This window comes from Gadus morhua, chromosome 5 (assembly GCF_902167405.1).
Source record: "Gadus morhua chromosome 5, gadMor3.0, whole genome shotgun sequence".
Taxonomy (NCBI): Eukaryota; Metazoa; Chordata; class Actinopteri; order Gadiformes; family Gadidae; genus Gadus; species Gadus morhua.
In genome coordinates, this window is record NC_044052.1 from 6280900 (window position 1) to 6308702 (window position 27803).

The following is a 27803-nucleotide window of genomic DNA, read 5'->3' on the forward strand; positions in this document are numbered from 1 at the left end:
ATATGTCCTCGTCTACAAAGAAATTATGTCTGTTTGCCAGTCTGTCTTGTCTTGAATGTTCCCATGTTGCCCTTCAAAATACTCAGCTCAGAGCTCAGGTTTGTCAAGGATCCGGGCGTCAAAAACATGCCTGCAATCTCTTTGACTGCAGCTGAAAGAGAAAAATGACAAGATAGAGCCTCAAGCAAGACACCCTAGAGGATACGACTCCACCTGCTCAGGATTATCTTTGATCTGCTCTAGTTAGGCTGTCCCCAACACCTTTGTAATTAAAAAACGAAGAGAATGAAAAGCCATTTATATTGGGATTTTATCAACCAGAGTTGACAAAGCCTTTGTAAATATTCCCTGAATGGAAGAGGGAATGATTCATCATTCTGGTGTAGCATGCAGGTAGAACAATAGTTTAATGATTTGTTTCCTTTGTTTGCAGTCGGGGAAGGAGGTAATTCAAGGAACTGCTGAGCTGGAAACAATAGTTGTGACTTTTAAAAGTCCATTATCACCAAACATGCTGCCTTCTCTTTTGTGTTGCAACCATGGGGGCAATTACCTGTGCACTAGTTTAGACATGAGAGAGTTTTCATCATTGTACGGCTTACAAGCCTTGTACGATGCACACTGCGCTCACGAGACAATGTCTCGCTTGAAGATCCCACCGAATTGCGTGTGTGTATTGTTTGCATTTTTAATACGGATTGTTCCAGTACTGGATTCTGACTGACTCAAAGTTGGTGCAAAGTAATATAAACATACACAGGTGATAAAGATGAATTTTCAGTGTTAATGCACCACCACTCTCAGCCTGTATGTTAACCTTAGATGCTTGGCAACCAATTTCTTGCTGAGGAACTATATTACTTAGAATGATGATTTGTTTTCAATAAATTCTTGGATGTGTACTGTTTATTCTTAGTCAAATCTTGCTAAGCAGTATCTAGTAGCTATTTAAGTAACTTTGCTTCGCGTTTTGCCAAACAAAGCCCCCTAGCTGTTCTAAAATCAATGTGAACCACGGCCTCTTTTTTTTTTGCTTAATCGTAAAATACAGAGGAAGGTGAAGACACAGCTGCTAAGAGTAAATCTGACCTATTGTCTATGGTATTGTGCCATATGGCTCCTTTGGAACGATCTCAGCGCCACCACAAATTCAGACTCAGTGAGAAAAAAAAAACCTCTCACACAGCGTGGGAGGAAATGGCATTGAGTTTGGTATGGCACTCATGCTTGTTTACACAGCCAGTGTCAGTTGCCAGTGGCTCTCAGATATTGGCGATTTTTTTAAATAAATGACTAAATTCTATGATTCTCTTGCCGCTAGCATTATCCTACAAGCACATGCATATTGTATATACACATGTTATTGTGTGTGAGTGTGTGCTTTTGCATGTGTGTTTATGTGTGGGTGTGTACGCGTGTGTGTTTATGTGTGGTGAACTGGGTTTCTAGGAGGCTGGTAGTTGAGATGAGTTGGTAGCTACATGCATCATGCATAGGTGCGCCAAAGCAGTTTATGTTGTTGTTTTTCAACCCAGGGAACAAATTAATTTACCCCTTTAGCATTTTGCTATTTGCGTTGTTTTTTGAGCTACTCTCTGCTGCTTGCCACTTTCAGAAATGTATTTTCTTCTCTCGTCTCTCTCCACGACCCATCCTCCTATTATATCTCTCTCTCTCTCTCTCTCTCTCCCTCTCTCTCTCTCCGATCCTATTGACCCATCTTCCAATTCAATCGCTATCTATAGCTCCCTCTCTCTCTCTGCCTCTCTCTCTCCCTGTCCCCATCCCACTCTCTTGGGATGTGTTCCCTCTGTCCTCCCAGCCCACAACCACAGAATATAACTGGGGTATATCTGACTGGGGTGTATGCCTGCTTCAAGTAAGTGGAACTATGGTGGGGTCACATTATGGCTGCACTAGTTTTGTGTAAGGGGCTAGGTAAAGTAAGTTAAAAAATGTATTGCTACGAGAATGTCCAAAAATCTGGGATCAGTTTGTTTAAACCCCTTACGGGTAACAATGTGTTATGGTTGAGTTTCGGTTTGTCATGTATGCAATGTGAGCAACCAGTTGTGACCTAGAGAGATGGAGTTAGATATGGCGGCTTAGATAGCCTACGTTTAACACCCTACACAAGACAAAACAACAATGAGCCTATTCCTGTAAAAAAAATAACCATTTGTTACAACACTTATAGATTGAAACTATATGCAACAATATGCAAATATTTTGGGTGCCTGATGTCTTAATTCAATTCTCAACAAATATGTTTTCTGGACGGAGTTGAAGATGATGAATTCTCCATAATCCTGTTTCTGGCCCCTTCAGGACTAATACAATATACACATTCCTCACTATAAATGCTATAAATAATAAATAACGCTGCCAATGGTTTGGTGAAATGCTCTCCACGCTAGACGAAGAGATCATCTCTAAGCCTGTGTTGTATACGTGGACTACACACCAGAAAGTGTCAACTTCATAGAACTCTACTACGCCATTCATTTTGTTCTCAAATTTGAGTGTTTGGTGAAGTGTAACCAATTTGGTAAGCCCCAATTTTCAGTCACATAAAGAGTCTGTTGGGAGTTGCTTTATTGGCTGTGCCTCATATGCAATTAACAACAATTCTTGCTTCTTTTCTTTTTTTTTTAAACCCTATCCCGAATGACACTAATGGGATGAGGCAATATCACTGGGAAAGACTTTTATGTTGCAATGTGAACTATGTTTTTTAATTAAATGATGTAGCAAAGCTGCTTTCAATAATGTGTTGACAATGTAGAGTCTTTGCATGAATGGGCAAAAAAAAAAGACAACATAATCTTTCTACTGGTATGTCTGGAAACAAGAGTGTGAAATGCAAATCTATTTAGTGTTTCAATAGATACATGTTCATCTGAAACTCTGGATTATGGGTTTTCATTACTCCAAAGCCAGAACAACTAGGTAATAGCCCATAATATCAGAGAAGGTTCCACCTTCATTATTAATCCAATACATTAACTGAAGCTTTTCCTTTGCAGATTTCAGCACAGAAAAGACAATTTATGCTGTGTGTGAAAATATGATTTGTATTATGTATGCTTATATATGATTTACGTTTATTAAAGCACTTTCCATATTATTTTTGCTGTTGTCATCATGCTGGTAATTGTAACAGTCAATAATCATTATTAATCATCAATAATACTTATTGTTATTATCTTCCTTTACACGTATTTATATACTTCACTATAATCACACATACACATAACAACACAAGAACGAGAGACATCGAGGCTTCGTATTCATACAACTAGAATTTGCTCTTAGCTTGATCTATTAAACATTCTTCAGCTCCTCATCAAATTACGAAGCCATTAAACTGCAGAAATGCAAACGGTACCCATTAATGCAATGGCGCCAGCAGAAAACACGGGCTAAGTTCTAAATTGGAAAAAGTAATTGAGGTTGGAGACAGACTCATCGCTCATATTAAGCCCATGGTTTATGAGAAGTGCTTTGATTGGAGTCTTTTTTAATGCTATGCTCCACACTGTGCTTCTCCGGTCTTATTGCCAAAAGGGCGTGTTAAAGAAGCCCTTCTATATACGTCACCATCCACATATATTATAATCTAGCGGTATTACACAGCCTACTCCCCTAGTGAGGACGGAAGGGATTCCGTGCAAAGAAATCTAATCTAAGAACAGGGCCAGTCCAGTTTTTAATGTATCCTTTGAGTGTTCTCAGCCTCAGGTAAGTCACTTTGGTGAATAGTATCTGCTACAGGACTCAATGTGGATGTAAAATACATCATAAACGCCACAAAGGACTCAAATATGAATGTGAAAAAGTTTTACACAAATAACTTGATAAAAAACAACTTGACATATGAGTGGTGCATGTCCTTCCTTTCGCCTGGATGTTAAGAGTATCAAGCACAGCATGTGCTCATGGCGATCTCTGACTCCCACCAGCCGCTGTGCTTTCAAGGCTCATGCCGGAAAATGTATGTGTTACAAAATAGCACATGCCTTTTTTAAAAGCCCACGGTTTAGCCTGGAAAGTACAACATATTTAAGCCCTGCTGACACATTGACACAGCAAACAAATTAAATGCCACTAAGGCATTCAGGTAGGTTTGCTTACCCCCCCCCCCCCCACCACACACACACACACACACACACACACACACACACACACACACACACACACCTTTTGCAGGGGCTGTCACGGTGCAAATGACTTGTTGCACATTAAAGCTTGTGAAGTTCTAGGGTTCTGAGCGGAAGAGAGGACGCGGAGCACTGAGCCCTGCCTCGCCCAGCCCCACATCACAGACACTCCACCTCCTGCAGAGAGACATGTAATCACTTTTACCACCAGGTTGCTTCCAGTTCCCTGTGAGAAAGAGAGAGAGAGAGAGAGAGAGACAGAGAGAGAGAGAGAGAGAGAGAGAGAGAGAGAGAGAGAGAGAGAGAGAGATTGAGAGAGAGAGAGAGAGAGAGAGAGAGAGAGAGAGAGAAGAGAGTGTCTGAGACAGAGAGAGCGAGAGAGAGAGAGAGAGAGAGAGAGAGAGAGAGAGAGAGAGAGAGAGAGAGAGAGAGAGAGAGAGAGCTGAGCACTTTATCCTTATATATTGTCATTGTCATATTGTCATTGTCATCACAAATCTGGTTAGTTTTTTGTGTGGCAGCGTCTCCCAATACATAGCCACTCATCCGTCCATTGTGGTCTTAAAGACATATCTGGATGCGATGTGCCTTTCTGCCTTCAGTGAGTCACACCCTTCTTGGTCTTTTAGGTGACCACTTGGGGCCTACCGTTGCTTGATAAGCTAAAGGAGAAGTGTGTATGATTTAGCAGCATCTAGCCGTGAGGTTAAAGTTGCAACCCACTGAATACCCCCCTCTACTCTCACTTTCCAACGATATATGAGAAGCTACGGTTGCTTGTATTGGCCAAAATCTTCCCATCGTCTATCACAGCCGATTAAGAAGCCAAGTGGGAAGTTATTAGGTTCCTTGATAGATTTATGAAAGTAATATAATATAGTAATATAACGCTAGATTTAGATGAACTGTCTGTTCTGGAATGTAGAAACATTGCGGCTCCATTAAAGAGGACCGTTCCCTGTATAGAGACAAAAGACGCCTTCTAAGGTAGCAAATACACTATTCTAATTTTCATGGGATTATACACTAATCAAAACAGACTCATGAATATTATATTCCATATAGAGATATGGCTTTATTTCATGTAGATATCTTAAGCCTTTGCACAAATGTGTGCCTAGCAGATCACAAATGATGGTTAATATAATCACGCCGTTCCGTGATATAATATGGCTTTTTAAACCAACCAATTTGAAAGATCATACATCACACACAAGGGTCCTGAGAATTGTGCTTGTGATTTAAAAGGGAAATGGGAAAATAGGGATTTAAATGTACTTGTGTATAGATTACTATGCAGAGATGATTGAGGGAGCCTATTGTCTTGTATGGTATGGTTTTGTTTGGTACAAACATAAAGGAAAGGAAAGTACTCAAATGTTTAAAGCGAAGGACATTTGCAATGCACAGGCATGCATGCATATTGACTTCTGGTGCAAAACCGTTTGACTATACTATGTTTTTATTAACGGGAGGACTTTGAATCTCACACAAGGACACTTGTTTACCCTTTTAGAGTTAACACCAAATACAACTATTTTCTTGAATTCACTAGCAAGATAAAAATGTAAAACACATTTGATTATGGACTGGTCTTCAATAAAGAAAAACACTGCATACACACAAACACACTCGGCACACAAACACATACACACACAACCCCACACAAAATCCACATTTACTTGGGCAAAGAAATAATTAAGCTCACACACACAAAAAAGGAAAAGAGGTGATTAAAATTCGTACAATGGCAGTTTTGGAAAAGTAAGTATACATCGGTTTAGCTAGACTGGATATATAAGGGGGTGCAGTTTGATAGGTCATAACAACAGCTAATCCTCTACCTCGGATCAATATGCATGTTTAACACATTGTGCATGCTATTGCAGTAATCACACATGTAGCAATGGTAGACAACATATCACACTATATATATATATATATATATATATATACATACACACACTCATGGCCAAATTTTGACAAAAATAAAACATTAACTGTAGTCTTAGGAACATTCTTTGGCTGCCTTTGTTAAATTATAGTCCTTCTTAAATGCATTACTTAGTTTAGCTCCATCCCCAGACGTACACGGATATCTGCTGTTTACTCTGATGAAATGTTTGTCTCCCAACGGCATTCTAAACAATTGAATCAAGTTTTTACACTTTCAATTCCATCTAGCTAGATGAGCTCCCTGACCCGTGTATTTTTGTAATGTAATCTATTTAGTCTCATTCCACGTGTTTGCTCAAGGATTTCCACTGGTATTGATGTTTCATATTGAAGTTTGTTTTGAACCCATTAGCTCCATGCTTGTCTTTGTGGCGTGCGGAAGGAAAGGAACACGTGTTGGTGGGAACCATTGAGGCACTTGCTGCTTTGCAATGACCTTCCAAGCTTCCTGTCACGCCTATTCATGGAGGTATAATACCTGCTTCCTCCTGCTAACCCTCGGATGAAAGATATATTTATTTATTTATTATTTTATTACATATTGCATTAATTAATTCCTGGCTGTGCACATAATAAAGAATAACCAACTTCTGCTTGTATAAAGTATCGCTGTTTATAGTGATTACATGGCTGGGACGGCAAGATGTGTTCAAATCCTTTGTCTTTCCTGAGTAGCTTCTCTGCCGTACCGAGTGTGGGGGCACCAAACCGTTCTTATTATACAGTACGGTTTGGTTTTGACAGGAATCGTTACACCCCTAATATATATATAATATAAACATGGTACATACAGTATATATATATATATATATATATATATATATATATATATATATATATATCTATATATATATATTTATATATATATATATATACCGTGGTGCCAACAGAACAGGCAGGTACTCAGTACATGTCACAGCATCCGCAGTCGGCCGCCTGTGGAAGTCAAAAATAGGCTTGTGGGCGAGTGAATGTACTCCAACTGGCGCTGTTCCCTGTCCTTTAAGATCCACTCGGAGGGACAACAAACAGATGCCATGGCTCCATGCTGTATCCACCATGAGTGCACACTGGACAGAGACGTCCTGATCCTGGAGCGCACTGGGTGGATGAAAGGCTGCTGCAGCTTCCCCCCACCGCAACCAACCGTATGTGTGGCCAATGCATGACGCATCTTCACACGCCGCGAGACGAAATGCAACAGGGTGGAACCCGGCTCTCAGGGTGCAGGGTGGGGGAGGTTAGGAGTAGAGTAATGGAAACTCAGGGGCCGTGTGTTGAAGTGTAAGTTAACCCCCTGCTTCAGCTCTACTTCGAACATGATGAGATTTAAAAAAAAGTGTCTTGAGCTGAGCGTTCTTGGAAGGAGGGAGGGGGTGCTATACCCATGGCCTCGACCGGCGGCAAGTTTTTAATACTTTTGAAGTGTCGCCATTGTATATGAACTTTATAATGAGCAATGCCGCGGCACACACCGTGGCGCTTTACTGTAAGTGTTTCGAGAATCCGCTCTCGGATGCGGCCATCAAAATCTACCGCTCGCCAGACAGAGCTCCACATATCCCCACACACCGTGGCGTTATAGGATAAGTGTCCGAGAAGCTTTACCCTCTCCAGGGCGCGGCCGTCAACATCAACCACTGCAGAGACGGAGCTCTACACATCCACACACCTCTGGTGTCCCTCGCTGGCATTGAGGCAAAGTGGGACATCCACAAACGGGTTTGCAGAGACCGGAAAAAACAAACGCTTCCACTGTTTTCTCTGAATGATGATCTAGTTTAGCATATGCTTAGGATAAAATGGCAAAAATACTATGTTGACGATGATAATAAGGTGTTTTTCTATGCTTAAGACTAAACAAAACGTTTTGGGTTTACTGCCCCTTTGATGATCTGGATAACTGAACCATGATATAACTGCTCAGGAGCTGGATAGGAGTCGATCTGTGTTTATGTGTTTGCCCATGTGTGGATGTGTCTGTGTGTGTGCGTGCGTGCGTGTGTGGATGCATACGTGTGTGCGTGTGTGGATGCGTGCGTGTGTGTTTCCACTCTTCCAGGTAAAGCCTAGATAGCCTCATTTCATTTCCCAGAAAAGCGTCAGGGGAGGGGCGGGGAGGGCTGGACCACATAGATTGAGGGCCAGATAGCTGTGGATGAGAGGTGTAATCAATAGGTCAAGTAATGACTGCTATCGTCCCATCGCCCTCTCTCTGGGATCTGGACAGGACCGGAGGAGGGGAGTCCAGAGCCATATTCTGAACATTCTCATGGGATTTATTTTTGCCTATTTTCATACTCTTTAATGTTCATAATTCACTTCAGAATCTTCCAGGATATCATATAGTTATAAGAAATGGTTGGGTTGTCTTTCTTTAAATAAGTTCTTTGTTTTGTTTTTTTCTTTTCCAGAATTAATGACATAACTCATTTTGCGGCATAAAATAACATAATAAAAAAAATGCAATAGATTGTTTATTTGCAAATGTAGACAACTGGCCATTTTCTGACGATGATGGGAATAACACTTAAAGATAAAACAGAGAAAAACAAGCGTTAGTTGCGTTAGCCCAGTGTAGCTCGTCAAACAGCGTCTCCTGGGAGGTTTCCACTTTCATTTTTTTTATGTCACAGAGAGTAAATCAACCGTTCGTCTCCTGCAACCAGCAAGAGGCAGGCTTAGGAACTCCAGACTAAAGCCTAATACACTATTCTATTTTTGGGAAGATGCGCTGAGTAAAATGAGGAGAGAAATTAAAACAAAGTGAGGGAGACTCGATTTAGCGTGAAATATGCTTGCAGGGGCGTTTTTACCGAATTCATTAAGAAAGGTTAAGATAAGTTCAGAACGTGGCATTTTTCTACGTATTGTAACAGTGCATGTTATTTGCCAAAGCTAATGTTTACTTTTTGTTGCGTTAATTTATCTTACTCTCTCTCTCTCTCTCTCTCTCTCTCTCTCTCTCTCTCTCTCTCTCTCTCTCTCTCTCTCTCTCTCTCTCTCTCTCTCTCTTCATTTCTTGACAGATGATTTTAATTATTTCCTTTATTTGTCATTTTCGCCCCTGCCATCATACTTATTTTAAGTTCCGTCTCATGTGTGTCGGCCATCATCATGTCTATGAGTGCTCCACGTGAAGGGCCTAGGGGAGAGCGTACTTAGCGTGCTTCATGTCCCAGATAAGGAACACACATACCTTGCTGACAGTTAGGAGGTAATACTTCTATATCAAGTTGGCAGAACCTCCCCCCCTCCCTCCCCTCCCCTCCTGCATGCATGCATCCTCTTCCATAGCATCCCCAATCATGCCTGTGGTATATCGCTTATCTGAACCCACCCACCCCATCTCTCTCCCTCTCCCATTATTTTCTTCCCTTTCTCTCCCTGCCCCCAAAAGCCAAATTGAAACAAACGTGGATTAACTCGATGTCACGGTTGCTTTGTCCCTGGGGATAATGGGAGAGGGAGGGGGAGGGGGGCTTCAGTCGAACGGAGATGCCAGTTCTTCCCAGGGCGCCAGAGAATTAGAACAAGTAGAAGAGTGACAGACATAGTTTAGAGATATGGCTAAGGCCCTAATCCGAATTTGTAAACAAGCGCACTCCTATTTGCTGAGTGTTCCCTCTCACTGAAAGCTATTTGCATCGTCCAATCCTATAGCTGTGCCCCCTGTAGAGGAGGCCGGCTAATGACATGCCGTATGCAAACGTGAGAAAGGTTTACGTTTGAATGCATTTATTATTTGCTGTTCTATTTCTATTCTAGTCATTAGGCTGATGCTTTAACCCAAATAGATCATTAAAATTGCAGGAATCTTGCTCCAGGATACATATATATGTAGACTGTGGACATGGAGATTGGCTGAAGAACCACTGGACAATCCTGGCCTTGGTTTTCTATCTTCTGCAACTGTGGACATTTACAAAGTCCTGCATTACTTCTAGTAATTGCACTACAAAATGGCTTCCTTATGCAGACTGCAAGTATGCTATGACATTAACTTTAATATTGAGGGTTTCTTCTTACATTAAAGGGCTCCTTCAATATCTTCAGCGCACACATTTAAACCAATAACTAGGATTGAATATAATCTGTTCAATTTTCCATCGAAAAGTGGGCATTAAACTCAAATGTCATAGCAGAATCAGAATATCTTTCCTTCTCCTTTTCACTCAATGAGAATGGTGACTCTGAGGAAATAAACAAAATACGGTTTTGAGTGCCATGGGGCTTTAAGGTACTGGAATATGCAAACTAAACAAACCACTATATTGCTTGGATAGTTTGCTCAGGTGTGGGTATCAGCAATTTTAGGCTACAGTATATAGAAAATGGATGTGCAGCATGTGTGTTTGTGTGCTTTTGTGTATGTATTTGCGTGTCCTTTTGTGTGTGTGTATGTGTGTGTGTGTGTGCGTGTGTCTATGAACTATCTACTCACAATAGACTCATAATATACTCACAATCGTCGTTTGTTCAGGTCAGGGTTTCATGTCCAAAAGGTGAGTGTATGACATGCTGCCATGACACACTCCTATTGGTTAAGCCTCACATCCGTCACTGCTGTCTCCCTCGGGTTACCTATATAAAGCACAAAGAAGGGCAATGAATATTATACTGTGCCACTTAGAGAAGATAATCTGCCCGCAGGTTATCTTTCTGTGTTGTTTGACGTCTGAAATATTTGGTGGAACCTTGAAGAAGCCACATGAAATACCTTGAAATAAAATCACATAAAAAGATGTAATGAAAGACAAAGGAATATTCAATATGACAGTTGAATAGCGTATTTTTGTTACTTCTTTTATAGTTTCAAGTCCCTATTTTTCACTGTATTACAGACAAAAGTTCAAATAAAAGTGTTGCATAAATCGTAAAGTAGGACATTTGTCAATTTCCTCCTCATTCGCCAAGCCGTGTCACGTAAGCATCGGCGGATCTTTTAATGGTATTTTTTAACTGGTAAATAGAATGCAGATTTAATACACTTATAACTACCGATAGCACTGAAAATGAGCCAGCTGTAAGCATTCTGGGGCATCTCATCTCCTCCCTGAAGACTGCCAGATACGAAGAGTTTGAAGGAAAGATAGAAGGGAAGAAGGATTTATATTCGAGTAGACACTACACCATTCTCCTAATGACTATTTTCGTCCCTGAATGCCTATTGTCTCACTCTCAGACTCTATCCCCCGTTGAACACTCCTCAATTCTCAATGCAATTAGCGTTCTGTTTGCAATCGAGTGTATTTATGAGCTGGACCGACACTACTCCCAAGGTCTATCGCTCCAATCATCTCAATTATCCCAGTGAAAACCTAGTCATTTGAGTTCCCCCCCAGGCAGAAATCCTTTGCCATATTAAGACATAAAGCAGTGTGGAGACACATAGAGTGTGTGTACGATCAGTGTATTATTCCGCTGGAGGCTACCATGGTCTGTCTGTGAGACACCATCATTTGTGAACGTAATGAGATTGTTGTCTTTATGGAGTGCTTTGTTGCTCGTTTTGGATTAGCGTTCAACCATACAAAGTAATAGCAGCGTTTTCAAGGCTGGCCCCTCAGATGTGACGGTAGGTCAGTGAGCTATGCGCCTGAGGAGAGCAGAACATGTGAAATAATCGAGCATAGAGTGGGAGCAGGAGTTCAAGTCTTGTGGTGATGTTCAAAAGCGAAAACACTCAAACACATACACTCAAACACATGCACTCAAACACATGCACTCAAACAAATTCGCACACACACAATCAAATGAACAAACAGACAAACGCACACTTACACACACCCAAACACAAACACACACAGATACTAGCACTTTCCGACACACCCCGAAACCACCCACACACCAGCACATGCATTTGCAAATGCATTGATCGGACAGGAAATATCAACACAGCTGCCATGTTTGCCTATGTTTCCATTTTATGATCATTGAATAGATGTAAATCGCTCAAAAGAAATCAATGAAAAAAATTGATTTGTTTTTCTTTTCCTGTAAAAGAAACTAAAGAAACATTTCAGTGACCACTGCTTGTCATTCCCATAATGCATTTCAGTGGTGAGACCCGTACCCTCCCCTACTGGAACCCCCTCGGGGAGCTACAGCTGTGCGTGGGGTGTCAGCAATCCCAGGATGTCTGTACTTCCTAGGTTCAAGCAGTGGCTTGAGCCAAGTACACCTCTGCTTTGATTCTCACAACACAATATATACTTAATGAGATTCCCAGCCGTGTAGTCTCTCTTGCTGGCTCTCTCTCTCTGCCTCTCTCGCTGGCTGTCTCTGTGCTCTCTCCATCGCACACTCTCTCTCTCATTTACTCCACCTTTCTCTCTCTCTCTCTCTCTCTCCCTCTCCCTCTCCCTCTCTCTCTCTCTCTCTCTCTCTCTCTCTCTCTCTCTCTCTCCTCTCTCTCCCTCTCCCTCTCTCTCTCTCTCTCTCTCTCTCTCTCTCTCTCTCTCTCTCTCTCTCTCTCTCTCTCTCCCCCTCTCTATCTCTTTCTACCTCTGTCTGTTCCTGCCTACTTGCAGAGTGCTTGCTACATCAAGAAGAACTCATGACAAGCCCATGTTGAGGGCTTGTCATTTTTTCCGGAGCCAAAACAAGCATGAAGCTTCAGCCAATTCCACTAGAATCCAGGCGACCGTGATTCCATGCTCTACAATGGAGTCGGCAGTGTCTCTTTCTGCATGCATGTCACGCAGGCCACCAGCGCCTGTCATCGTGCGTCAGAGTTAAAGAATAACTAAATCACGTCCCACTTCAGTTGATGGAAGGGACCACGCGTGTGTGTGTGTGTGTGTGTGTGTGTGTGTGTGTGTGTGTGTGTGTGTGTGTGTGTGTGTGTGTGTGTGTGTGTGAACACCAGTAGCGCTTCAAAGGCGACGCTTAGGCTGAATCCTGAATACTGAAGATGGATCGCAGTTACTGGAATATGTGTAGCAGGTTTTTTTTGGGTTGCTAGCCAGCTAAAACAAAGAATATTAATTTCCTCGCTAAATATACAGTATGTGTTGTTTATCATTAGTAAAAGCAACCTCAAATAACCGTTTATCATTCAACAGTGTGGAGCCACATGATACCAATTACCGTCTCAACTCACAAGCAAGACCGTAATTGCTTGATTAGCAGCAACCTAAACAAAAACAACCATGTAAAATGCAATTCATGCTTTATTTTTAGCAGACAAACTCTCGATAATCAACATGAATTGAATATTGTCACTGTGATTGCTATGGTTACTATTTATTCAAATAAACGGCAGGTGAACCGGCACAGCGATGTGAGGACACACGGTACAATATCTGTAACAACTGTGGTACACTCTTCCACACGCCAGGCTGCGTGTGCACACACCTGCCCTCATCACAGCTGTGACAGTTCGCCAGGTGTGCGCCACGGCCACGCTGAGAGACGCTAGAGCAGGACACCCTTGCCTCAAACTGAGCCGCCCGGATGACTGCAGGTAGCGGAGCCTGCTGTGCCCAGCTCACTGTGCCCGCTGGCTTCCAACTGTTTGGATCTTAAACACCGGGCACCTCAAACAGGCCGGTCGCCTTTGGGGGGGGGGCTTCAAAGGGGGACCTCTGCTCCTCCCTGAGGTCAGCTTATGGCACTGAAGGCAGATTAGACGAAGAAGGCCGGGGGAGGGGAGTACTTCACAGAGATGGTAAGGTGTGTGTCAAGATATCAAAATATCAAAGAGAAGGAGTGAAATGTATTGAAACTGCATATTGACAGCATGGCGCATCAACGTTGATTAGGCGCCCCTGATTGGGAGGCAGAGATTTAAATCAGTGGGCCCGGATGGTTGCAGCTCCACATATGGCTGATTTGTAAACATATGGGAGATTATATGTAACGTGTAGAAGTACTGAGAGGATCTCAGTTGATATGTTTCTTTCCACTTCACAGAACCGGCATCAGTTGAAACTAAATCGTGACATACTGAAACACTTAAAGGTTTACAATGCCAACGGTTGGGCAGATATTGCAAACCAAAAGTCAATAATGCAGACCGTCCAGTGGTAATCGCGTCCTCCGATCTGGCGTGACGCACGCACACATACAATGTGTTCCGGTGCATTATACAGAATAGGCTCTGCCAGCGCGCCTCACAGCTCAGCAACACATCGAATGCTTGTGGCTCTGGGATGGTATTTTTTTTGCTCGCAGCTGAGATGGAGGAGGTCAAAGCGATGCGGGGGTCTATGTTTAGCTCTGCGGTAATGTTTACCTGTTCACGCAGCTCCTGGATGGCTCCGCTGGGCTTTGCTGCATAATTGATCTGTGTGAGACCGAAAAGCCTCCCTGCAATATCCCCACTCCCTCCGCAACGCACACACACATGCATGCATGCATGCATGCATGCATGCACGCACACGCACACACACATGAAGCATTATATGCAATTCCCCGAATGGAGTTATGCAAAGGGTTCATGTCGTGTATGGGCCATGCTAAAAAATGAATCATATCGTGCGATGCCTTCCCCTCTCATTGTCTTGACGTGAATGATCAGTGGCCCTTAACAGTAGCCTACTTTAAATGATGCACGTGCGAGGTAGAGGTTGCTTATTTCTGCAATACTGAGCATTAGTCACGGGAATAAACACATTGGTAGTGAACTTCTTACACACACACCCGTCACCAAGTGCCATTTAATTGGTGTTAACATCTTAAATAATTGTCAGCTTTGGTTGTTTTCGGACTCAGGGGAAGGTTTAGGTGCTGAGGAGAGGGTTCGGGCAGTAAAGTAGGATAATGTTATTGCTTTTTTGCACAATGCTCCAAAAGCCCTTTGGCCCTCAAGTAGTTCCACGACTATTCTGGAAAACACCAGTTTTCACTTAATGGACCAACACATGCAGAAGCACACACTTAAAGAAATTCAATGTCCTCTTAGATTCAAATAAAACTGTGTCTTCTTCTTTTGCCATTTGCACCAATTATCATGCTTTTTGAATATCCAGCCCTGGGAAATCCCATTCCATCACCTGAATACATACCCTAAATCATTTGCCAAGGGAATGCAACTCCCACTAATGAAAGATTAAGAGAGAATGACGCTTTAGTTGCGGTGGGCGTACTATGTGTGGGAGCCAGCCCAGAATACACGATGTGTTTGTGTGTGTGCGTGTCAGAGCATCGCAACAGATTGCAATAGGATGTAAACGTCTAAAAGATTTGGCAGGGGGGGGTGGAAGACAGTTGGAACGTACCCTGTGTAGGGGTACAACGCTCTTTGTGCACTTTGTCAGGGGGGATGCATCTGAGAGATTTGGCGGCATATTTATAGCCTCATTTGCATGAAAGTAATATGGAGGAGCGGGAGCCACATGACTGAGTGTCGAAGCCTGAGCTTCACAGTCCCACATGCCACACAACCCTCCATGCACTGTGTCAGTATGCATGGCATTCACTAAAAGCAAAGATGCTTAATGGAAAAAAGGAGGAATAAACAAAATGGATGAATTTCCGAAAGATTTGGTGACGTTTTTGATCAGACTGTCTGGAAAAGTGTTGGTGGCAGCTAATGAAATGTGAGATTTAATCTCATGTTTGTCTGCTGTCAGGTGCTAATGCCCTTGCCTACGCAAGCAAAATATAAACAAACTAGATGGATTATAGCAATGCCCAACTGGGAAAATAAGCTTATGTCGACGTTATTATCAGCGTTATTATCAACAGTCATAACTGCTCTTTCTGTATCACTCTTTTTTCCTATTTCCGCAGGGCGAAAAACTACTTTTTCATGTAAAAGATGCGTTTACGGTGGATTAGAGAGCTTTCCCAATAGACTTTGGCGTCGCTTTGTCTCCTGTCAGACATGAGGATCCTATATGTATCACATCAGCTGCGTTCGGCCTGCCCCCCCAGTCCTTGTCGCAGACGTTGCCCAACATTATGTGAGTAGGTTTTAACCACATAGGTTAACACACAGACCAAGGCAAGAACATTGCATGTAGGTGGAGGCGCATCAGTGGCGTCTGCATCTGTCTCTGTCTCCCTGCGCAGTAAGGTCACACAGGCTCAGAGACAAAGGATGACATTTTAAAAGGCCACCCGATATGAATACATGGAGAACTTCATATCTTTGAAGGTCGACACCTGGCTCAGTCTCTGTTCCCTTCTCTATCTATCTATCTACTGTATCTCTAGCGTATCTATCTACTGTATCCTTCTATCTAACCACTGTAACGCGACTGTGCCTATCTATCTATCTGCTCTATCTCTACTGTTTCTATCTATATATCTACTGTACCTCGACTGTGCCTATCCATCCATCTACTGTATCTCTACTGTTTCTATTCACTGCATCTATCATATATATCTACTGTAACTATCTACTGTATTGATCTGCCTATTTATTAATCTATAATATTACTGTATCAGTATCAATTATCAATCGATCTATCCATCTATTGTATCTATCTACATATATACAGTATCTTTTGAGCTATCGATCCATCTTATCTTTACGGTATCTATATGATCAATCAATCTACTGAATCTATATCGATCCATCAATCAATCTATCATTCAATGGATTTCTCTTTTCCATTGTATCTGCTGATCGATCAATCGACTAAACAGACTAAACATTTAATGCGTTGATTAATGTTTTTAGTATGATTAATTATAGCAGAGAATATAATATCTCAGGTGCAAATGATGTTGAACGTGCATTGACCCATTTAATTGCAAAAAGATTGCTTTAAACTAAGATGTTCATGACATGAATATATGAACAGCGTTCAGTGCAGTGGGTTTAAATAACCCTCGTAGCGCCCGGTAATTATCATTAATAAGAGCTTATATTAATACTATAATAAATTAATTTTATAATACATACTTCTCATTTAAATTAGATATGGATTTAAATCAAATATCTGACAGCACAACTAAATTGGTGTGACAACATAACACATAACTCATGCACAATGTATGCAAATTGTGAATTTGGCAAGCATACAGATGAAAGCAAAACATAACATTTAACAAACCAAAGTCTTTCGTTTTTTTAATTAATTTGGCAATAAAGAAAATCTAAACATGAACTGCTTTGAAGCCCACTGAGGGTAGGTCTAAAAATCAAACCACACTCGTTTCGCATAGGATTCAGGACATGGACAGCGTGATCCCAGTGCCTGAATGTATGGACGAACCTCAGCAGAACTCTGACAGCACATTCACAGGCACCTGGAGCACGTCGGCAGCATATGTCCAGATGAAATGAACAGTTTCAGATGGTTAGCTCAGCCTTACACTTGCGGTGACTACGGCGGCTATTGCACTGCTTCGGTGTCTTTAATGTCACTCTGTATTAAGCTTGTTCATGAATAAGCCTAGTTGCTAACGAATGGTTGTCAAATGAGCTATCTCTCTAGAACCAGACAAGGAAAGCGACAGTTTGGTTTAAAAAAACCTAAGGCCTTTGCACTCCTACAATCGTTCAACGCAAAACAAACAATGCTGAGTTTCAAATATTTCCCAGGTTGAATGTTACTGAATATCAGAGCACAGACTGACCCATGACAGTGAGGTACCATCAGTATGAGGAAGATCCAGGCATAAGCTCTACACATTTGGTGCATGCAACGCATATATCCCATATCATCATTTATTAATCATTGTCCTGTTTTTTCTTCATCCTGTGACTTTGCACAGTTTCCCAGAAGAACAGATATTGTCACAGAAAAACAAATGATGCATTGTCATGCAGCGAAATATTATTATTGATGTGGATGGATATTTGGTGAGGACAGTAATCTTGTGGTATTGCAAATTGGCTGTCAAATCCACATTTAAAAACATAAACTATCCTTTTTTTGTCAATGTGAAGAGTCTGTATATGCAAATGAAGACAAACTGTAGTGTTTATCTCCTTTTCAGGAATGCTGTGTGTTCCACACCTACAATACACAGTTCAACAAATTATCAGTAATTATTATGAAAACTATTATAAGAGTATAGGCACGAACCACAAACCGCTTCTCTAAGCCACCTCCACAGTTGTTTCTTGTTCACGATTCTTTTCAACAAAGATATCAACTTGTAGGAGTGGAGAGCCAGGGGAGGGAGAGAGGGAGCCGTTATTTCATGGAGGCAATTATCAGATCAAGTGGTTCTTGCTGAACTGCTGGAAGCTACTGCAAAGTTTAACATTTTGAGTTTGCATCCTTATGTAAATGTATCATTCTCAACAGCCGGGATTCATGCCAGGGTCAGAGTTCATTATTATTACTTAATCCTGTCTGTTCTGAGGGAAAGTGCACTGCTCACTTAAACAAAGATTTCAGACCATTCTTTGCATACCCACGTTATCTAGTACCTACCTATCTATAAAGATTGGGACCTATACAGTATGGTATGATGGTACTTGAGCTAAATATTTCCAAGAGGATTCATGAACAAGTTGAATTGGAGGAGGACACATTCCAGTTTCATCTCTATTTTTCATGTCAAGCCTGATTAGTTGCCTGAATCAAACACTCCTTCTACTTCCCTTGCACATTCACACTCAGACACAAGCATGCGTCGTCGTCCCCCTACACACACACCCACACCCATTAAACGAGGACAGAAATGCCGTTAGAATGTGAGAGCTTCTTCATCTCACTTCTACTTGATGTGACACTTGCTAGTCTTTTGATAATACGCGGCATGTACTTTGAAACTAAGACGACGCAATGCTAAATAAAGCACAGAGAGAAGCACTAGGTAAGAAGTTACTGATAATCAAGGGCTTGTGTTCTCTACTTGGGGATGGGCTCCTGGCATGAGGCTGGCCACGAAGCTGCTCCACATCTGCAGCATCTGGGACTGACTTTGTGAATTGTTTGTCTGCCAGTGTGAAGTGCGCAGTTCATTAGAGAAAGAGAGGGTGAGAGAGATAGGGCCAGCAGAGAGAGGGAGGAGAAAGAGAGGGAGAGAAAGAGTGAGCGAGAGGGGAGAGAGGCTGTTCAGCCTCCCCTAGATGGCTGCTTTTGATCAATAAAACATGAGAAGTGTCATCAGCAGCTGCACCATTCATGCAAACCCATTTTGTAAGCGTTGCCATTTTTCAAATCATATTTTCTTGTTTATACCCCGGATAGGAAAGAAACATTGATCTTACGCGTTCAGCAGTACTTCACAGATTACCTGCTGGGTATGCCATATTTTGGCTGATGTGACACATCACATGACAGTAATTTAAGCGCTAGCTGATGGTTTGGGCTTTACATTGTAGATGTCGTTTTCACGGTGAAAACGCTCTCAGAGGGACTTAACCCCAAAAAATTTAATAATTTGCGCAAATTTGAATTTTCAATCAATTTCCTAATGCGTTTGCAGTGTATTATTATACACGCTTGTTGATAATTCAGATTTCAGAAGTGTGACCTTCACAAAGGCTTTAGCTGCTAGTGACTAACATGAAATCTGTGTACTCAGCAAACAATGACACACCATCATAGATCCCTTTCCAGATGTTGATTCAGATCAAGTTACTGATGTTTACCCGTGGCAGATATAACAGCTTTATCTCCCACTGAACGCATACATGAAGAAACGCCATGCACTCAGCAAACCTCAGGGACGCCAGAAAGACAAAATTAAACCGTAACCTTTGGAGATGGCGAGGAACGCCATTGTCACTTCTGTACTCAACAAATCTTCAAATTAAACATTGAATCAGTGTGTGGTGAAACAGTTGGAATGTAATTTGATCACATGGATGGAATCCATCGTTTTCGCAAAAGTGACACCGGATTTCTTCATGCAATGCTTTATTAGCGAAGCAGGAGAAATGTGATGATGTAATTGGTTGGAATACTCAACATCTCAGCCTGGAAAAGTCGGTCTCTACATGCACTGAAAATGTATCTGTAGAGGTTTAGAGTTACGTTTATTATATGAATGGTGGTGTAGCTATGATTTAAGAGCTACAATTTGAGTATAATTTGTTATACATATCATAGCCGTTGGTTGGCTGAGAATATCTGTTCAGGGTGACTGCACCAGCTTCTGTGTGGGCAATTTGGATTTAATACAAATACTGTGTGGGCATCTTTTCCCTGATTGGTTTGGTGAATCCATCCTGCCCGTCAATCAGAGGTGTAGAAAATAAAACACTTCTCAATATAGTTATTAATACAAAATATAACTGTTGACATATCTTCTATGATGAAGAGGTTAATAATGCATTATGGGGGAAAAAGATCAGATCCCATGTCTCATTTCATTGTGGGTTTAAGGATAGGGACATGAAACACTGTTATTCCCTCCTGGGTCATAAATTTTGATAATCTTGCATGAGATATGTGCTGTATCCCATGAACCAAGCCATTCCCATGTCATATACAGGCGCTGGTCATATTATTAGAATATCATGAAAAAGTTGATTTATTTCATTAATTCCATTCAGAAAGTCAAACCTGTAGAATGTATACATTCATTCCAAACAGACTGATACATTATAAGTGTTTTTTGCCAAAAAGAAGATGATTATAGCTGACAACCAATGAAAACCCTAAATTCAACATCTCAGAAAATTAGAATATGGTGAAAAGGTCAGATATTGAAGACACCTGGTGCCACACTCTAATTAGCTAACTAACTCAAAACACCTGGAAAAGCCTTTAAATGGTCTCTCGTTTTGATTCTGTATGACACACAATCATGGGGAAGACTGCTGACTTGACAACTGTCCAAAAGATGACCATTGATACTTTAAAGAAGGAGGGCAAGACACAAAAGGTCATTGCCAAAGAGGTTGGATGTTCCCAGAGCTCTGTGTCCAAGCACATTAATAGAGAGGCGAAGGGAAGAAAAAGATGTGGTAGAAAAGAGTGTACAAGCAAGAGGGATAAACGCGCCCTGGAGAGGATTGTCAAACAAAACCGATTCAAAAATGTGGGGGAGATCCACAAAGAGTGGACTGTAGCTGGAGTCAGTGCTTCAAGAAGCACCACACACCGACGTATGCAAGATATGGGCTTCAGCTGTCGCATTCCTCGTGTAAAGCCACTCTTGAATAAGAGACAACGTCAAAAGCGTCTCGCCTGGGCTCAAGACAAAAAGGACTGGACTGCTGCTGAGTGGTCCAAAGTTATGTTTTCAGATGAAAGTAAATTTTGTATCTCCTTTGGTAATCAAGGTCCCAGAGTCTGGAGGAAGACAGGAGAGGCACAGAATCCACGTTGCCTGAAGTCCAGTGTAAAATTTCCACAGTCAGTAATGGTCTGGGGTGCCATGTCATCTGCTGCTGTTGGTCCACTGTGTTTCCTGAGGTCCAGGGTCAATGCAGCAGTCTACCAGGAAGTTTTAGAACACTTTATGCTGCCTGCCGCGGACCAACTTTATGGAGGTGACGATTTCATTTTCCAACATGACTTGGCACCTGCACACAGTGCCAAATCTACCAGTACCTGGTTTAAGGACCATGGTATCCCTCTTCTTGATTGGCCTGCAAACTCACCTGACCTTAACCCCATAGAAAACCTATGGGGTATTGTGAAGCGGAAGATGCGAGATGCCAGACCCAACAATGCTGAAGAGCTGAAGGCCACTATTAAAGCAACCTGGGCTCTCATAACACCTGAGGAGTGCAACAGACTGGTCGACTCCATGCCACGCCGTATTGCTGCAGCAATTCAGGCAAAAGGAGCTGCAACTAATATATGGTACTGCAGAGGATGTGGACGTGTGAATAAATCTCTCTGTCATACAGTGCTGTCGAATGACTTGGATGCTCGTGAAACTTGGCAATTTGTCTCTGCAAAATATTTTGGCAGCCCTCCATCTAGTTATGGCAAAGGTTGATGAGCTGTTACTTCAGAAAATTAAAGTTTGATGGTAATTGCTGCGTGTACATCGACAGTGTAATCAAGCGTGATTGTTTCAGGCTCTTTTTCCTCCCCTCTTCTTTTTTACTCTCTCTCCTCATCTACTTTCCTCAATGTTCACCGGGCTCCCACCTGAAATCTTTGCCTAATGCCTTACGACAAGGTAAGATGTCAATGCATCCAACAAAGAGAGGATGCAGAAATGTTGGTAACACCACATTTCGCTGTCTTTACCTCTTACTGTCTTTCATAATCAATCTCTCATTCTTAACACTCTCTATCCCTCGTTTTATACAAACTGAGCTTGATTTGTCACATTCATCCCTAGCATTTTCCAGGACAACTCGTAGGACGCCTGCTATTAAGATATCTTCGTGCATCTGCATTCAAAAACCAAGATGTTGGCGAGAGAAGGAACATAATCTCTCAACTTGTGTCTTGCCAATACTAAATCCCATTAAAAACATTCACAATGAGTTGCAGTTTTTTTTATATTGCTTCAGCTATAAAAGGACACCGGGCAGCCCACATAGTATCCATTTATTCATCACCTGCTCCTGCCTCTGCTGGCTCACCAATTAACCTGAGCCATGTTTCTTTTCGAAGCGGGGGAGGAAACTAGATCACGGAGTGGAGGAAAAAAACAATAGCACAAAGACAAAGAATTTGGTAAGCAAATCTAAGCAAACACTTCACACGCACAGCCAGGCAAGGTACCAAACCCACTGTCTGTGTCTCCATTATTACAACAAATAAGAACGTTTTGTGTGGTTGTGTTGCTCTTCTCAATCGAGCACACAAAAATGATCTAGAGGTATTAATGCCAATGTAAAAATGTTCACAACTTTGAGTTTATTTTGTTTATTTTAAATTCTCACCAATACAAATCTTACATGTGCACATCTAAGATAGTAGGGTATGGGACTAAAAGTAGTTCACCTTTCTCTCTCATGTTGACTATTTTGATATTTTTAACGACATGTATTTTCATAATTAATTTAGACCATAAAACTCTGCATCTGATAAGTCTATATCTTCATTTCATGATAATACAATACCATACAATCAGGATAAACCATAATATTGCATTATTGCCCAGCCCTTCCTACTCTCTAGTTAGATACATACGGCTTCAATCAACAGGAAGCACAGCTAAATTAATTGCTTCTGAGATGTGTTTAATAGGAAGCCTATACCAGACTCTCCTGTGCACTGTTGTGGTCCATCAGCAAGTTGGTTCAAGTCATTCATGCCGAAGCTGTCAGGCCATTAGCAAAAGGTGCACCACTGCAGCGGTTAATCCAGGAACCGACTAGGGTGAAGCTCGACAAGCAAGATGAGACCGCTAAATGAAATACTTTGTGATACAACCCCGCTCAACAAAAAAAAAGAAACATGAATAAATATTTAGACGAGGAACACATCCATCTAATCTTTGTGCACGGCCCCACGATGACAAACACATCTATCAGTCCATCTGCGTTCCGGAGCTGACCCTGTTTGTCCTTCATGGCGTCGGGCGGGGCATCTCCACACCTAACGCAGGTGTCATTATTCTCCCCACCAGGCTTGTCATTGGATGGACGATTCTGTACGGGAGCCACAGCCAAACTATTAGTGTCCGACGTGTGGGGGGTTGGGATGACTGTGACCTCATCTGTAACTATCATCATGGGTTCTGGGTGGAACCAACAGGCCCTCACACTCTGCAGGAGACGGGACGGGCAAATTAGGGATGGAGGGAGGAAAGCAAGGAAAGAAAATAACCTTTTCCATCGTCCTTTTTTTTTTGCATTCTATTCACCCATATGCACCCACACAAACACACACACACACACGCACACGCACACGCACACACACACACACACACACACACACACACACACACACACACACAACTTCCAGTGAAGTCATTAGCCCCTGAACATGTCGCTATGTTTATCATTTAGAAACAGACTTTTTACTCGCAAATGCTGACATTTGTTGTGCTCCATGCATAATTGTGCAGAGTGGGATAATATTTTGAAACCCTCAGTAAGTGGATTTCAACGTATTCATGAAAAAAAAAAAAAAAAACATCATTCAGGCTTAATCAGTACCTGTGACCTATATTATGTTCACCCAAGAACATATCATTGCCGTTCAATGCTCTGGTTGAGGTAGGCTGCTCGGGTTGAGGTAGAATGCCCTGCAAGCACATGCATGCATGTTGCAGTAGCTGTAATTGGCGGAACTGAGTGAAGGTCACAAGTGGCTTTCTGACGTATGCAATTAACCCAGTTCCACAGTCGTCTGGCAATCTATGGGGAAGCAATTAAAATCCCAACAGCCCCAGTGTGTGGGGATTTAACGGAAACACGGGCCCGGATTGCCGCGGTGTTGATGACGAAGCCTAAAATGAGCGGACGGACAAACGGAGGGAGGGAAAAGTAGGAGACCACCAGAAAAGGGAAGAGATTAAAGGTAGCTTACCCAATCACGTCTGCCCAATGATTTCTTGAGTCTTTCGTGTCTTGTTAATACTTTGTTATGGGGTATGTAAATCGATTCAAGGTTCACGTAGAGTTCACTTCAGGAAGTACTTCTTTTATTGTCTTTTTATATGAGATGGCTGCTCTATGCTATCTAAAATCCATTGGTCAGTATATCCCCCTAATCTAATCTTCCAAGTATTTTACACCCCTTGTTGCGTGTGCACAATTGGTGACCTTGTGTTCTTCCTGCGGGCAACCAGTAATCCTAATACATTTTTCCTCCCACGAGTCTGCACTGCAAGGGGCCTTCTGTATGTGCATCGACGAAGATGTGCTCCAACTCATTCGCTCTCTCCTTCACCTGCAAGAGAGAGAAGGGGAAGAGAGTTAAAAAATATCAATAGGAATTTTGTAGCAATGCTACAAGCCACCTTGTTGGCTGCCACTTTCCTACGTGCCGCATTCCTACGCTGGTTAATTGAAAGGTATGCAGATTCATGGCCTGGTGCTCCATGTTGCCACGCAGGATAACTCTCTCCAGTGTCAGTGGTAAAGGCTGGTTTAACCTGTGCTCACTGATTGCTCAATGTGCAACAGGTGTGCAGCCTCACCCAGCCCCTGAGTCCAATCAGTCTGAATCGGGTCAGATCATCCTCACACGCTCTTACGAATGTGTTATAAAATCCTCAGATGTCGCCAATCAGAAAGGCATCTCTTTAAAATACAACAATTAACATTCCCCAAAAAGTAGGACAAAAATAGAAGTCTGTAACGCAGCATTCATTGATTCAGACAGCTGGAGGGCAGAGAGGCAAGCTACTATCCTGTCCACAGACTTGCGGATCCTCCTTCTCATATTTCTCATATTCATATATTTATTTATCAGTATATTTCATTTATATTTGTTATTTGTATATTTTATCTTTACTATATATTTTTTACCTTTATTATATAATATTTAAAATGTGTTTTTTCTGAATTGCATCATCTGGATGACAGTTACATTTCGCTGTACTATGTACAATGACAATAAAGAGAATTATATTATATTAAATCCTATTCTATTCGAATAAATTCTAATCATAGCATAGCAGCTTCTAATGAAAGCATATACAACGATCAAATTGCGTTGAAAAAAAGGTCACAGTCTGCAAACTTGCCCCCAACCATCTGAAATCCGTGTTTTTCTAGCCGTCAACGCAGGATGACCCAGCAGTTGGTCATGCAAGGGGGAAGGGGGGCTGCAGAATCCCAAACCCTCTTGGTCCACATGGTAATTGGGGCCAGAGCCTTGTCAGGCTGACATTGCAAACCGTCCCGTCACGAGATCAGGGCAGGTGCCCGCGGCGTACATCACGCTAGTCAGCCTCACTCACAGGGTAAGTGCCGCACCAATTATTGCCTGACACTACCATCCATAGCTGTTCTCGTGGATATTTATAATTTATTACACATATCTGCCCGGTCACCCCCCCGGGGACCCCAGTTCCATTATGGCGCTAAGGGAAGATCTGATAGGAAGGACCACTGTCGTGTTTTTTTTGTTTCCCCTGGAATCGGGGAACAAATTGTAATGCAAGGATGGTGCTGTGCTCCGCTGGCACAAATAGAGTTTGTCTTCCTCTGTCTGCATCATCCACCCCCACCATGCCCCCTCCATTCCACAAAAGATCCCTTGTAAAGGAGCCGCCCGCTGTTTATACCACTGGCACGTCCCACCGATCCTTTAATTTATGCAAGGTTGTAGACCAATGTCTGCGCTGTTTAGCACTCTTGGATTATTAGCATGCTACTAGCGGAGTTTCAGGCATCCAATGCCACTTCTCTAAGGGGCAAAGAGGGACTGCATCTCAAATTAAGGATTGCCAAAACTTTATTTTACTGATGACGAGCAGGAAAGGTATCAAACTAAATCTACTGGGATTTAAAAGGCATTTTATGAGCACACAGAAGAACGACGATATGACTTGGATTTAAATTATTTTTCCGCCGATTTCCTTATTATCTGACATCTGCGGGATGCCTGCCATCTGTTATATTGATGACCTCAGGCTTGTTGTTAAATCGTTTTTTGCTAGCAGACTATGACCAGGAAGGTTAAGCCTATTTCAGTGCAAACGATAAGCATGCCACTCATCAGTTATCTCAATTATAATTATTCAAGTGGTTAGGAATTGGAGGATGGGGAACAATACGAATATCATATAGCTATGCGTTGGCTTTTCACATCAGCTTTGAAGGAACTGCAAGATCCGCAATATATTCGTACATTTACTGATGTAATGTGGAAGGTTTTTTTCTCGTTTTTATCTAAAAGAGATAAACACATACTTGCATATTTAGTTCTCAACAAAGTTTTCTATGTTGAGAACACATTAAATATCTAATATCATGTGATCACTGGGATGTTCACGCAGATCCGATCATGTTTCTTGCACTTTCAACAAGTAAAGTAATTCCAATTGCTGCAAAATGTCAATTCAGAACAAAGGTATTCATTGGTAATAATAAAAGACAAGTAGCTTGATAGCCAAGTTAATTTTCCACCAACAAAGAAGTCACATTCCTATCTGAGTGCTTTCTTTGGTCTTTAGCGCCCTGTGTTTTTGGTTCCTTATTACGTTCTGCAGACTTAAAGATCCATTCACCCAGTTAGTATTCATTGGGTAAAGCAGTAAATAATCACATGTCTTTCTCTCTCCTCTATCTGATATTGCTTGAGTTGTTGGCCACCTCATTTCGGTTCCATCTCTCTAGGGAAGGGATTCTGCAGTTCCCTTTGAGATGAGACGGTTCAGGGTTCTGCTTGGCTGCCCTGCCCATAAAGACATTGTTGTTCATTGTTTTTGGGCCCAGCTCTTCTCACTTCTCTCCCCTCCTATCCCTTTCTCGTCTCGCCTTGCCTCTCTTGTAATCGCCTCCCTTTTCATTTCCTCCCTGCTAGTGCAGTTCAGATTTAAAGTTGCTAAGCGTCATCACATTGTATCTGTGTGAGGAAAAAAACTAAAGAAAGCAAGAAAGAGAAAATGTTGTGAAAGATAATCACTGTTACAACCCAACTCATATCCAACTACATGTTTTAATTTGATGCTTATGATTGGATGTTATGCAGCAGCTTGTGAAATGTATGATACCATATGCCCGGTCCTCTTCTGAAGCACAATTAGGTGCTAAAGATCCAGCCTTACCCTGCATTACTTTCACGATTCAAGTTCAAACACACGCGCACAGACAGACGCACACACACACACACACACACACACACACACACACACACACACACACACACACACACACACACACACACACACACACACACACACACACACACACACACACACACACACACTAAACACACACACAGTGATGATGACACATGC

The 27803-nt window shown here is 42.0% G+C and overlaps 1 protein-coding gene across 1 annotated transcript in view; it reads right to left on the reverse strand.

Annotated features, from left to right (window-relative positions):
* The window catches only part of LOC115544341 (leucine-rich repeat and fibronectin type-III domain-containing protein 2), a 74770-nt gene that overhangs the window by 24349 nt on the left and 22618 nt on the right, over positions 1-27803 (reverse strand). The window contains exons 2-3 of the mRNA XM_030357239.1: positions 24422-24784; positions 10583-10700 (exon numbers count right to left, since the gene is read on the reverse strand). The gene's annotated coding sequence lies outside the window, so the exon portion shown is untranslated. The remainder of the gene's footprint in view (positions 1-10582; positions 10701-24421; positions 24785-27803) is intronic.